Here is a 14,813-nt window from a genome sequence, read left to right as displayed (position 1 = left end):
AAATACGGTAATCAAAGAGTACAATTGACATGAAACAAAACCTGCCGAATTAGAATTAGCATCTAAAATGATGCCAAGAATCTAAAAAAAAAAAAAAAAGAATCCCTTTAGTCCTCCTTGGCTTGAGGAAAATAATGGAGCAAAATGACACACCGTTTTGGAAAAGGTGGCTAATTGATTCATACAGCACAAACTTTTATGATCAAAATCCACTCTGATATTGATATTTAATGAGATGAAGACTTTCGAAAATTGTTGTATAAACGAGGATGGCACTAAGCAGTGCCATCAACATCATCATTAGTGTAACTTCAAACGTTCATGCTCCTGCATTAATGTTCTATAATTGGGCTAAGAGGCTTTAAAACTACTGATATGGTGAAGGTAGAATATCTTTAAAATCACTGATGTGATGTCTTTCCATTTAGCTACGAGTGGGATTTCAATGTAATCCTCCACATTTGCTTGGATTGCTCCAAAGTGGACATGCCTTATTGAATATGACACAGTACAGAGTGGTGGAAAGATTATGTAGGAGAGTAATGGAGCGGTGGAGGACTGTATGCCTCAGCCCACATCCCCTTTACCTGCATAGTTAAGCCAGGAGGAGGACAAGGTAAAGATGTAGCCACATAAAAGCACGCTTTTTGGAAAGTAGGACGTTGGTACCTAAGAATTCTTGTAACTTTGAACTTTTTTTGAAGCATTTATGAGGTATGTTAAGTCATTGTTGAGACTGGGTAAAATCAGTCTAAGGTTTTTGTATGTGTGTATACGTTTCTATATGTATACATACTCTATATAAAAGGGTTGGGTTAAAAAAAAAATCTAATTAATCTCCCGTGATGCTCTTCTTGCAAGTCATATTGATAATTAAGTTGATAAATTCGAATCAAATTGGGCCATCTACAATCGAATTGAATTTAAAAAAACAAAAAAAAAAACATATATATATACATATATGGTTCATCTATCATCTAAGGACAAAAAAGGTTCAAATTAAAAAAAAAAAAGTTTTGAGCACGTGACAACAATATCTCATACTGCCAGTGCAAGAATTGTACAAACCCTTTTTTGGATATCACATGTTTACTTTGCTGAAACACAAAAATACCAACAAAAGTGATTCAAATCTAAAATCAAATGAACCACTAATGGAAAAGGAACACACACCGTCTTAATCATACTCCATTCACAGCAAAATGTCATCAGGAGTAAAAATAAATCAATTGTGTTTTTTGAGACGTATTCAGGTACATCCTGTGCTAGGATAACTTACCGCTAAGTGAGACAAACCAAAAGAGGAAAATAATAACCATAATGAGGAGGTTAAGTACATTTGCAATAGAAATTGTCTCTCCATAGTGTGTTCAAGCTTTTATGAAGGCAAATTGTCACCCCTTTAATGTGTGCGGTGCTTCTGGGAAAAACTTCATTCCCCTTCCCTTGAAACAGTTTAGTGATCTTGTGCGGGCAAGTCAATAAATAGGAGCACATAACTCTTTTTAACCCCCCCCCTCCCTTTTCCTTAACTCAGCTTTGGCAGCAACCCTCCTCTGTGCATGCTCCAATTTCAGAGCGACAGAGGTGATCTTTCCTCTGGCTTCCTTTAGATGGAGACCGCTGGGCCGTTTACACTGCAGAGTGCGAATGAGGGATTTCTAATGACTCTACTCTCTGATCATCTTCCAATCGTGGCCGAGGCCTCTCGCCAACGACCTTCCAAATCGACGCAACTACTCATCAAGCAGTCCCCATAATTCTGGGGCAAGAGTCTCTGAAACCAGGAAGCCCAGCTATGTGAAATGTTAGCAGATGTTTTTTTTTTCTTAAATTATTTTTTTTATTATATTAGCATCATTTTCAAACATGATTGCTGTGTGCATATGTGTATTTATGAGAACATAATTTTATGGAAACACATTACACAAAGAATATGAAGTACTGAGGAGACAAAAAAAATCAGATTTTATATTTGAATTTTAATAAAAAATGATCCTTTAGGATTAAATAAATCATCTAAAAAATACTTGAATACAGCCTATATTCCATATAATTGCATTATTAATGAAACCTCAAAGCTATCTATTTTTTATAGACTTGCAAGTGAGTGGGATGTCTTCTTTCCTTTCCCGACAACTTCACTCATAAAAAAAAAGACTAAAGATATCAAAATGTATCTTTCACCATGACCCCATGATTTCACAATCCCCTTATAATGGAATTCAAATCAATCTAGCAAAAAAACTGGATGGGGAAAATAAGTTTCTGACCTTTTAATATGCGAGTTAAATAAATCTAGTTTTACCAACATGAAATCCGCTTCAAAGTATTACAACAGTGAGTCCAATTTCATAATTTAGATGGACTTAAAACATCTGCCAAAAGATAAATAATAAATATCTCGATCCTGGTACTGGATAAGATACACAATTTTCTTTTTCCCATTTTTCATGTGACTAAATATTCTGCAATGACTTGACAGGTGTTTTGTTTTCTAGATTCATCTTATTTGTTTTGATTACTCACTGATAAATTCACTAATGGTGTAGTGGTTCATTTGTCTGTGTGTTCAATTCCTACACTATGATGATGAGTTTCCCGTAACCAGTCCAGGGTGCAGCTGGAATATGTTCTAGCTTCCCACAGTTTTGAACAAGATAAGCAGTTTAGAAAATTGATTCATGACCCAGTTTCTATCTATACAAGTTAGGTGTGACCAACATAACAACCAGTTAGCCGTCTATGGGTTTAGCTGTAGTACCGTATTCCGACTGGATTATGAGCAGTCTCAATGAACACGTCTATTTTGGGAAATTTGTATAATTAAATAGGACGGACTGGTTTATAAGGTGCACATTAAGTCAAACAAGTACAGCAAATATCGTAATTTCTGGACTGTAAGACACATCTGAGTATAAACCGCACCAGCTAAAATTAATGGAATATCCTGTTTTGTCCATATATAAACCGCACCGGATTATAAACTCCAGGTGTTTGAAATTAAAAATGTTCTTTTGTATTACCTGCATTACCAAAACAAATCCTCTTACAATATCATAAAAACCAGGAAAAATCCATAGATAAGATGAACAGGACTATAAATCGCAGGGTTCAAAGCTTGTGCAAAAAGTAGCGGCTTATAGTCCGGAAAATACGTCAAGTCAAAGTTTATTCAACTTCAATTTGACATCCATACATAAGGTGTACCTGGTTCTAAAGTGCACTGTTGATTTTTAAATGCACTTTATAGTCTGAAAAATACTGTATTGATTCACAGTTGTTAATTTACCACAGCTTGTTTAGATACTCCTATTATTATAATCAATCACTGTATTTCTTAGACATCAGCCTGCCATTGATTTTGATTGACATTTAGTTGATTAGTTCTACATAGTTTACACAGAAGTCAGATTCACATTTGATTTACATCCACATGTGACTGAAGTCTAATTCCGGTATAAAGACGTCTAATTTTATGCGTTTCCCCTTATTGTCTTGTTGGCAGTAAATTCATGTTTGTTCCAAAAACAAAAGCTGCTGCTGCTTTTTGTTCCTAGTTCCAAATGACTGTTTTCATTAAGATAAATGTTCCCCAAGAGTAATTTTTTTTGTGTGCACTCAAACACAGTACTATTGTCATACCATGTTTGTTTCATCAGACCTAGAATAGTACACTTTAAAGCCACATTTCCTAAGCAATTATTTCAACATTAATATAAAGCCACACGCCTCAGAGCATGCCGTAATGCCAATTGGGGCAACATGTCAGATGATGGAACTGAGCCAACGCAGAAATGAGCTGAATTTAAAAAAAAGGTCACGGACGATTTTACCATCTGAAAAGTAAGTTTACAAACGTGCAAAACAATTGAAAACGGTGGGCAAAAAAAAAAACCGGTTACTTACTCCAATTTCCTTGCGCTCAGCTTCCCTTTAAAATCTCGAACTGGCTGAATCACATATGGTCATTAAACCGAGTTCATCACCTCTATCAATACTGCTCATCCTTTCTAACCCAACTCACAAAAACACACCATCATTAAAAGCAATGCTGCATTCTTCCCCTTTATGGTGCAACACTATTGAAATTTCAGTAAAGAAAAACAAACTCCACTCAAGAGTGAATTTTCAATACACACACATGCACACACAATCCAATCTTGATTGATCAAGTGCGAGATCCCCTTGATAATAAATAAAACGACAATAAACAGAAGAATACCCCATGGCTGCTCTGCTATGTGTGCTTGTGAACAAGCTAATTTAAAAAACTTTATTTTGCACTTTTATACAATTTGCATGTTCATTTAAACAATATTGTTAATAACCAATCATTTTGTTGTGGTTCTCAAAAGGCGATTATAGGATTTGTCACTATTTCCATTGATGGGTGCATTGTTATATATAGCAGAGGTGTCAAAATAAAGGCACGGGGGACCGATTCGGCCTACCACATCATTTTATGGTCCGCGAAGACAAATTGTGCATTAAATTCAATACCAAAACTGCAAGCCCACGATAAAATGAGTTTGAGGCCCATGGGTCCTATAACAATATCTTGAGAAATATTCTTTAGATCTATATTCACATTTTATAGCTTAATAAAGCCCTTACCTGATTAAACATATCCAACAAAACAAGGAGTACCAAATGAACATGAGGCGATATATACCATTTGACAGTGAAGCATGATGTCATTGCATCTTTACTTGATGCTGTGCTTTGTTCCATATTCATGAGGAGATTTTGTCATTAGACTTTCAAAGAATACGCCAGAGGGAAGTTGCCCAATACGACCATTTGCAATCCTCTTTACTTTGGAACGAGACCGAATCCTAACGTTTTCAAGCCTGTGTAGAGAAAGCCACAGAGCAAACCTTCGCAAAATGACCCACACATTGGAATCTTCCAATTGGCTGCAAACGAGCAACAGTCGGAAGCAAATGCAATGCTGATTTGCCCAGAGGCTTGAAATGGAAACCTGTGCCGGAATAGTGGCGCACACTCAAAGAGAGACGCTGTGTCGCCTTGCATTTGATTAGGTAAAGCAATGGAAACAATGTTTTATTTCTGTATCTCTCTCTCTCTCTCTCTCACACGTCCTCAGGGCCACAGTGAGTAGTTGTCAAGCTGAGCACGCACAAGCAGATATGGCTCGACTTCACTGTGTCAAGTTGCTTTCTCATCTCGCATATTTTCTCACGGTTAGCAAAATATGGATATAATAAAAAAACAAAAACAAGTGTCAACATTCTGCTTACACGCAGATATGGAAGTCTGATGTTCCAGTGTCTGACCTATACGGTGAAAATCAAAACGCCCTTGAACTCATTTGACCTAAATTTAGGGCAAAATATTTACCGTATTTTCGGCACTATAAGGCGCACCTAAAAACCTCCAATTTTCTCAAAAGCCGACAGTGCACCTTACAATCCGGTGCGCCTTAAAAGCCAATATGGATTTGTGGATGAGGACTAATTTATTAAAGTAAGCTTTACGTGTTTATTTTGTGTGTTGTGTGATATTAACGTTTGAGCAACGTTGAGTTATTGATATATTGTTTTCACTAGTTCGAGTGTTACTATATTGTGATTGCATTAACGTTTGAGCAACGTTGAGTTATTTATTCTATGCGCCTCATAATCCGGTGCGCCTTATATATGGACAAAGTTTTAAAATGGGCCATTCATTGAAGGTGCGCCTTGTAATCCGGTGCGCCTTATAGTGCGGAAAAGACGGTATCCCAAAGTCACACCAAAAAAACATTTCCAAATCTGAGAAATTAGAGGTCTAGTATTTCGCAATGCTTCACGCATGACCTTAAATATTCGACTTTAAATCAAGTAATCAATCAGTTGATGTAGTAATTCAGACTTTTTTTCTCATTTATCACCCACTGAGTAGTGACAAGCCTTGTTTGCAGGAACTGCAGGTGGCATGAGGGACATCAGTTCCCTACGGCGCTACGTACGGCAGAAGAGCAAATGTGAGCGCTGCATCCAGACATAACTGGATAAAAGCTGCCGGTGGGGTGGAGGCAAAAGTGGAAACACGTCCAGGATCTAATAAGACTCCTTCCCACACCAATGTTGACTGAAACAAAACGAGGCCTCGACGCATGATGCAGGTAATTCAATCTCTGTTGAGCCTAAATTATTATTACGTTACATTCCATCACGTTCCTAATCCTACAATATTGCTTCGTTCACTGAATTTAAAAATTCTCTTCACTATCCGTTTTATAGTCTGCACAGACAGCTAATTTAAAAAATGTAATACCCTGACTTAGTTCCAAAACACCCTAAGGAAGTAAAAACAAACCAAAAGAGACAGAAAAGTAGATCTAAAAGATTTTGTTTTCTTCCAGAGTTTTTGGCTATCATATAACAGCCTGCGTGTTTTATTGGGTGACGGTCAAATAAAGAATAGCAGTGTGGGAAGGCAGACAGTGGTCTAAAAGCCTTCATCCATCCCTGAGTCATGTTTCACTAAGCGGCATCAGGTCTTCCTTTAATGTACACCAGATGCCCTTGCAGGAAAAAAAAAGAAAGAAAAAGAACATCCCTTCCTTGCACCTCCACTGAATCAAAGAACACCGATAATTGATTCCCGAGTTGTGTATGTATTTTGTTCTGTTTGCTATCTTTCATTTCCACGTGGAGCTTTGATGAAAAACCTCCACAACTCATCAACTTTCACCGTGCGCCTGGTTTTTCCGGTGGGATGCAAAGTACAAGGGAATATATATGCACAAACCTCGTTTCGTCTGATGTGACATTTTCAAACAGATGCCCTATCTTGCCATTGTTGTTTGGGGATATTAAATTTCAACGCGACTTCTCAACACAAACACGTAGCACCGTGTGAGATCCTCGTCTATTTTTCCCTTCGTGACAAGTCGTCGTCTGATTTCGAGATGGTTGTATCTTGTGTTTGTCAATTTTTCAACAGGTCATCTGCCCCAGAAAAAAAAAATAAAATCAAACTCACACTTCAATAAAGATACTTTCACGTTTCCTGTAAATGGATGTAGTCAGAAAAAAAAAATCAGGGCATTGAATCAAACTGTACAAGAAAGTTTCCTCATTATATATTCCAATTCCCGGTGTTGCAACAAGAATATAATCATGACTTAATGTTTACATAATGAATACAAACATAATAAATGTGTGGTGCTTTTAATGATTAATTGCTATTTGCTCTAGTTTGGGCATGACCTGATTAATTCCTGTCATTAACCCTGACCAAACACAAGACATGCTCATGCACAAACCATATTCATCTTTTGCCCGACGCCAGAAAGGATTTTTCAAAAGGCCCACACAGATTGGAGATGTTTCTGCCCTTGTAAATAAAGCCGTAAATGCACATAAATAAAATTGACTAGACAATAGCTTTCCCGGTGGAATAGATTCAAGCTTGTAAACGGATGAGAAGGCAGAAAGAGAAAACAATAGGTCTTAAATAATCTAGGCCAGTCAAATGGGAAGTGGGTGTGGCCAAAAAAATGAACAGCGTAGTTCTCGCTCCAGGCCAGGTCTACGAGAAGGTCATGTGAAAGTGGAATGTGGTTCAACTGGATACTTGCCTGTGGCTATGTTCCGTCAAGAAAGCTTATTTTTCCAAAAACAAAGCGAAAACTGTATACCACCTGGGGAAGATTATCCCTTTCTGCATAAATATCGTGGTGATTATTTTGAAAAATTTTGGTTTTTCAAACGTGTCAAAATGTGTTGCCACTGGGTAGAACATTTTTTTTTTTATTGTTTCAGTTCAGTGGGTACAAAGAGAGTGAGTGGGTGGGCGGAGAAGTCGGACAAGCAATTACTGTATAATTACTGTGAATCTTTAGAGACGGGAGGAATGCATCATTCAGCGTGCACCTGATAGCAAGCAAATAAGCGAGTGACGTGTAATAAAATAAGGGCGTAGCGTGCCAAAGTCTTGATGCACAAGGAATAGACACGACCACACACACACAGAAAAAAAAACCCGTCAGTTTGACTGACAATTGTATCAGATATAAATAAAGTAGCACTTTGTACTAAAGTGTTATATAAGAAATAAAATTATATCGTACCCCAAGACTATTTCATTTTTTGATATCATCCTGAAAGCTTATTAAATATGAAGCTTAATAAAAAAAAAAAAAGAAACAGGAAGTCCGGGGAGTTGCATAATGCCTTTGTGGTGTTCAGTTTAAAAATGAAGTTGTCGTTTTGTTTGGATATTGCAACAGTAACTAAAAAAGATGATGTCATACTGTCTGGTGAGGAAGAGCGTGTCAAGTAAGGGCCAGACGGAGTGGATTAACGAGAGGAAAGAGTAAAAATGACGAATATTTCTTATGTTTACATTGATAAAAATGGATTTTAGATGATCCAGATTGGAATCAGATACTTTTTCTATCAAGTTCTATGGCAAGAAATAACTGCGAGTTATGCTGTAGGTGGTGTGAAATCTGATTCAAATCAAATTTCCGACTCAGCCTACGTATCTAAATCTGATTTTTAACTGTCCTTTACGTCACTCACAGGATATAACGCAGAACACATGACAATGAAATCATAAGTAACTGCACCACAAAGAGAACATTCTCCAGATCGGATGACTTTTTTTTTTTTAGACCTTGAAAATGTGAATATTGCACCTTTGCACATTTGGAATGTTACAAATAAAACGACCACTTAATGATTTATCTTTTGGATAACTGGCGACCAGCCAGCAAAATGATGACAAGTAAAATCGTGAAAAACTCAAAGAAAAAGACTCGAGCACCGCTGCTGCAACATGAAACATGTTTGTACAAAATAATCCTCCTAGTCTCAGAGGCTTCCTATGCTTTGATGTGAACGTGTGAGAGAATACATCTTCAATCTTATTCTAATCCAATCAATGTTCTGGAAACATGGTAACATGAATCACTAAATACATTAATACCAAAGCGGTAATTCTGACAGCCTTCGAAGTTTTCTTTTAAATGACAATTTAAAAAAAAAAAAAGATTCGAGAGAAGAATTGTGTTTTCATGAGGTGTGAAGGAGACGTGGAAGTTGAGGACGGAGACCTGTGCGGAATTGAAAATGTGTCGGCATCGTGGAGTCGGCTAAAAGTTCAGTGTGGTTGGAGCTGAAAATCAACGAGTTAGTCTCTGCTGTACTCCTGCTGGCAGCTGGTCTGGATAGAGTTCACCAGGGCTTGTTGGGCCTCTTTCAGAAGGTTCCAAAGCAAACACGAATGGCCTCGCTCGCAGCCTATAAAACTTCCATGTCAAACCTACATCGTCAAACAGTGCCTAGTACTTCAAAAACTGCTTTCAAAAAAATACTGTAATCATTTTGGGAAAGGTTTGTGGAATTATGGTAACTGTGATGTAGTTCTGTATCTACCAACCCCCCTCCCCCCCATAGATATTCAAAAACACCATGCCTGTTAAATCATTCAAAACAAAACTTGCTGCCTGATAAATAACTTATCTCCTCGCAATGAAGAAGCTAAGCTTGCTAAAGTCCAGCCAGTCTTAGAACTTGCACGGTATGCAGGGCGTGGTTTGCCAAGAATAGCAGCGGGATCCATAATAAGACCTCTTTCATAGTCCAGATGTGATGGCAAATGACCAGATTGTTCAAACTCACAGTCCTTGCCGTTCATACAATACCCCATAATTTCCACGGCGCTGTCGGGCCTCACAGACATGAGGAATAACTGACTGAGTGCTCACCTATGGGTTAATCATGTCAGTAAAGTCCCTTGCATTGAGACTAAAATGATCCTCAAGCCAAACAACTTAAGTTTAACTTGGGTCTAATTGCAGCTCTGCAAACAGAACCGTTTAGTCAACCGAAAGGAGTTCACTTAAGATGTCGATTGTTTTTACAGTGTAACAGTAGATAGACTCAGACTCATTTAACATGCTTTTTTTTCAAATATCTATAATTAGTTTCTATGTGCTACAGAGGTGCGGAACTGCAAATGTGGTAAATTTTTGACTGGCAAATAAATACATTCCAAAGTACTCACAATTGCTTGCAAATACATAATGACGTGGTATGCCCAATTCAGTCAATCCTGTGTGTAGCCTACAAGTACCGTATTTTCCGCACTATAAGGCGCACCTAAAAACCTCCAATTCTCTCAAAAGCCGACAGTGCGCCTTATAATCAGGTGCGCCTTATATATGGACCAATATTGAGCCACTACAGCAGGCGTGTCCAAAGTCCGGCCCGCGGGCCAAATATAGATATCATATATATATGGACAAAGTTTTAAAATGGGCCATTCATTGAAGGCGCGCCTTATAATCCGGTGCGCCTTATAGTGCGGAAAATACGGTATGTTCAGAAATATTCGCAAGTACGTTCAAGCATATTTGCAAGTACGCGTTCGAACATATTTGCAGGTACGTTCAATAAACCTTAATATATATATATGAAGAAATCAAAGTAACACTTGATGTTTCATTATGAGGTATTGATTAGTTGTCAAGCAGTGCATTGTTTCCGCCTCCTCAATCAACCGCTTCTAAATCTGTGTTTGAAAACCGCATCAAGCACGTCAGTAAAATCAGCACGAATAGCTAAGGAAGTCATTTGAAAATGTTTGTTGTCGTTTCATTAGATTGGAAATCAGCTCAGAAATATGCATGACTAATTTCCTCCTTTGGCCACCCAGTGTTTGATTACCTGCCACGTTAGGAAAAGTGAAACGTGCCATTTTCGTGTCTTCAACAAAATGAACATGCTTGTTTTTATAAAGCCAGAATTGTTGGAGAAAAAAATACAGAAGTCAGAATGGGATCGGAAGATTCGAATTGTTGATTAGTCTTTTCAAATTTTGGTGATGAGCTGGAGTGTATTTGTCATAGCTAATGTACTGTGACCCGTATGTCAGAGATGTGACTCGGAGGATCTGATTAATGACCAACACGGTAAATATTATCTCATTATTTTAGAAGTACTACCACAGACGGATAATCACAAACGAGTCACGAGTGGAAGATTATTGAATAAAAACAGCAGGCGGTGGAATTCATCACAAATCAGGGAGTCTGGTGCTAGATTTCATCTTTTTTTTTTTTTTTTAATCTTTACTACATGTTATTCTCATCTCACGTTCAAGTTGACTATAATCTAATGATTGGAACTCAAATAGCCAGGTATTATCTTCCTTAAAATATACACTTAAAGCATTCTTTCGGAACTACTGAATTATGTTTGTTTTAAAAGCAGCGGGAGGAATTCTGCTGCCTCTGCACCACTTTTCCACACGTATATTTATACATGCACATAAAATATTAACTTTTTTTTTTCTTCCACATACACTTAATACCAATTAACCCTCATTTTACCGTTTGCCTATAATTAACTTATTGTTGGTATTTCAGAATTTTTTTTTTAAGCCCTTGTGGTACACGTAGAGAAAAAAAAAAAGAGAACAAGCTTCTCCTTGTGCTGGGTCCCCCCCAGTTGGCTTGGGACCCGTTTCTAACCCAACCAGTCACCCCCTCCTCACCCTTGCAATACTCCTCTGCTTGTTCACCACTCTCCTGTTCCCTGACTACATGTCTGAGCACGGTCTTCGGGTCATGTCCAGCGCCAGACAATTCATGCATTCAGACTTTAGCTGATTCCAAACTATTTCAGCTTTGGGCTAGTTAATGGATTGATTCAATATCCTCCAAGCAGACTGATCAATTTCAATCTACTGGAAGGAGGTCCAAAAAAATGAATAATTGAAAAGGTACACAAAATAACAGAATTTTAAATTCCGGATCGTCTTCTCTTGCGATCTTTAACTAGCATTCCATGTCAAGTTAGAACAAAGACGCACTTTGTTATATGTTTTTCTTTTTTTTATCGAATTATTCATCTTCATGCAGCACAGGTTTTTTCGGGGGGACTTAGAGTATTTTCCAAAAGCCTAATTTGACGCTTCAAATGACTTCACATGCCTACTTGAAAAACATTACATATACTTAATTAAAGCTAAACATTCAACCAATGCATCAAAGATTCTTAGTGGGGCAGACCTTTCAAATTAGATCAGCAATTTCAATTAAACTGCTAATTAAGGAAAAATAATGACTTAATAAGAGACTGGACTGCAGCTACCATCACAATCTAGTATATAAATTCCAATAAAGCATCCTTTACAAAAACATTTGCTTCACTGGACAGGTTAGATGATGCTTGATCTCATTTAATCGGAATATGTTGAGGGGAAAAAAGGTCACAGCTTGCTTTTTGCTCATGATCTATTTTTTCTAATAATGTTTTTCATTGTGTTTTTATGAGAAGGTATTAACTAGCTAAAAGCCAAAGCCATAAAAAACCCTCAGTGACCTCAATGCATTCATTAAGGAACTGGCGGGTCATGTGATCATAATGATAACGTTAGCCGTTGCTATTCCCTGTACACTGTAATGTTTACTCATTAATCATGTCCATTGGCAGTGGTGGGTTGCTGGTAAGTGAATACTGTGAATAGGTTTTGTAAATGGAGGTTATTGGGCCACCTCTTGCCGGCAAAAAAAAAAAAAAAAAAGCTTTTGATCACAGGCGCGTTGTTATTTTCCCCGAGAAGAATTGTGTGTTTACCTGCAAGAGCAATGGAGCACTTCACACCCATTTAAATAATGAGACCATTGCAAGATAATTGCTGCTGTTTCACCCCAGACATTTTTAAAGTTATAGCGTGAAAATGCATCGCAATTACCTGAAATGGTTTTTCACGCTGAGAGTTGATGGCAGATTTATGAATCTAAACTTGAAATCCCTCCGGATTATTTTTTTTCCCCCCATTATTGTTGATAACCACCATGAAAGGATGCGAGTATTCTCTTACGTCTTGTAAACAAAACAAAAAAAAATGTGTGTGCTCAACCTTTTATATTTTAGGCCACTTATTAAAATCATCAGTAAGTGTTTTTAAAGCGAGCTTCAGAGAGACGTCAAGCGGAAGGTTGACAAGACAAGTGCAGCGGGTCACTAAACAACAAGCAGGGAGCAGGAAAGAAACAAGGCAATCATAAATAATGCATGAAATAAAAAAGGTCCCACTTTGAAGCATCCACACCAGCTTTCAGCTCTCTCTCTTTCTTTCAACTTTGCACACTTTCTTCAGACATCCTCCAAACTCAGCAGGAGAGTGAGACTGATTGGTTTAATTATGTGTGCTGTGATTAAGCGGGAACACTCATCAATATAGATCCTGAGATGGAACGCAATGAGGATTAGAAAGATTCTCTATCAGGTACCGGAAAGTTTCATTTAGACAAGTCATTTGCATGCATGCGAGTTATAAACCAATTGCAGAGTCTAATGAGATGCATTTGAAGAGAGGGATCAATATTCCATTACAGAGATAAAAAGTTTGATTGACACAAAAATATAAGCATTTTGGTTTCGTTATTTTACGACTTGAGAGTCAAAAGTTTTGTCACGAAATTACTGTAATTACCATAAAACTTTGTCTATATAATCTGACTGTCAATCAGAAATTTTCATTTCATCTAAATTGTGGCCTGTTTCTTTTCGTACACACTGCAAGACATTTTAAAGATGGGACACTTACCATCTTTGGACAACTTGTGGTCATAGCAGAGAAGAAGCGTGGCAAACACAAGCTTTGCCAGGTCACCCTCGCATCCCGGGACTACTCCCACATACGAGGTCGTTAAATTTTAAGCACATATGGGGAGGTCGGCTGGTTTGCTAGCGTGGAAAAATGAAAGTAGCAGTCAAGTCAGGCCCTGGAAGGAAAAGGAGACAGACAACACGCAAAGACGGCTTCTTCCCCTTCCTCCTCGCTGTCTCTCATGTAACTTAACCCCTGAGGTGCCTTGGTGAGTAGACACAAACAGAACCAGTTCCAGACCTGTCCTACACCAGCCTCTCCCCTTTTTTTGCCTCACTATTTTCTCTTCTACATTTTTTTTTTGGTATCATCTAACTCCTGAAAATGTGCGGGCCTGCGATGAGCTCACCGTGGGTTCATGTTTCAGAGCTCTACTGGAATGCAAGGGGCAGCCACACAGAGAGGTAGAGGTGCTGCCGGGGTTAAAGGTTACAAGGATAGTGTGGAGGAACATAGTCAAGAGGGGTCTGTCTCATGGGGTGTCAGCCTTGTAGGGTCATTTTGTGCTGGGGGTCGAGGCGGGTGGGGGAGGGGGGAATCGGAGGGGCTTGCAGTGCTGAGAACAAAACAGGAGTTAAAGGGGTCACAGACAGCGGATGTCGTGGGGCCAAAGTACATTTGACAGCACTTGGGGCTGTGGACTTGAGAAATAGTTAGACACTTAGAATTCCCCTAAGTGCCAGATTTATTGCTCACTCAGCGTTTCGGGTGTTCGCCTCAAGGAATAGTCTTTTGGGAAGTGAGCACTAGTCATACTTTATTTTGTATACACAGACGTGTGCTACGGAATCATGAACTGGTGTCATATTGACTTTGATGAAAATACTTTGGGAAAAAATAGGGCTCAAAAGTTTTAAACCTATTAAGTAAGATTCGCGTACCTGCATCACTAAAGCCAATTTTCATTTTCTTGCAACTTGCACAATTCGAAAAGATTAGCCAACGTCCTGCATTAAGTTACACAAGATTTTTTCATATATTTTTTGAGACCTCAGCATACTTCAATTCAGTGAGCATTTAAGGATTAACTCTGAACGTCTGTTTTGCCTTTTCTCTGCCTTTTTTTTGCTACAGTTATTCCAAAAGAAGGTGCAGTCTCAACAAGAGATGTTATGAGAAGAACATGAGATGGGATGAAATCCCCCCCCCCCCACTCGAGTCTTGCCACAAATAGC

The 14,813-nt window shown here is 38.2% G+C and overlaps 1 protein-coding gene across 4 annotated transcripts in view; it reads right to left on the bottom strand.

Moving 5' to 3' along the window:
* flrt2 (fibronectin leucine rich transmembrane protein 2) overlaps window positions 1–14,037 on the bottom strand; it is a 34,893-nt gene extending 20,856 nt beyond the window's left edge. For 3 of the 4 annotated variants that reach the window (XM_037244259.1, XM_037244258.1, XM_037244261.1), the window contains exon 1: window positions 13,576–13,869. The gene's annotated coding sequence lies outside the window, so the exon portion shown is untranslated. Of the gene's footprint in view, window positions 1–13,575 lie in introns of all 4 variants that reach the window. The other variant, XR_005096590.1, reaches the window with a different exon arrangement.
* Between the last annotated feature and the right edge of the window lie 776 nt (window positions 14,038–14,813).

This window comes from Syngnathus acus, chromosome 24 (genome assembly GCF_901709675.1).
Source record: "Syngnathus acus chromosome 24, fSynAcu1.2, whole genome shotgun sequence".
Classification (NCBI taxonomy): Eukaryota; Metazoa; Chordata; class Actinopteri; order Syngnathiformes; family Syngnathidae; genus Syngnathus; species Syngnathus acus.
Note: the sequence above shows the minus strand (reverse complement) of the source record. Positions and strands in the feature narration are given on the sequence as shown.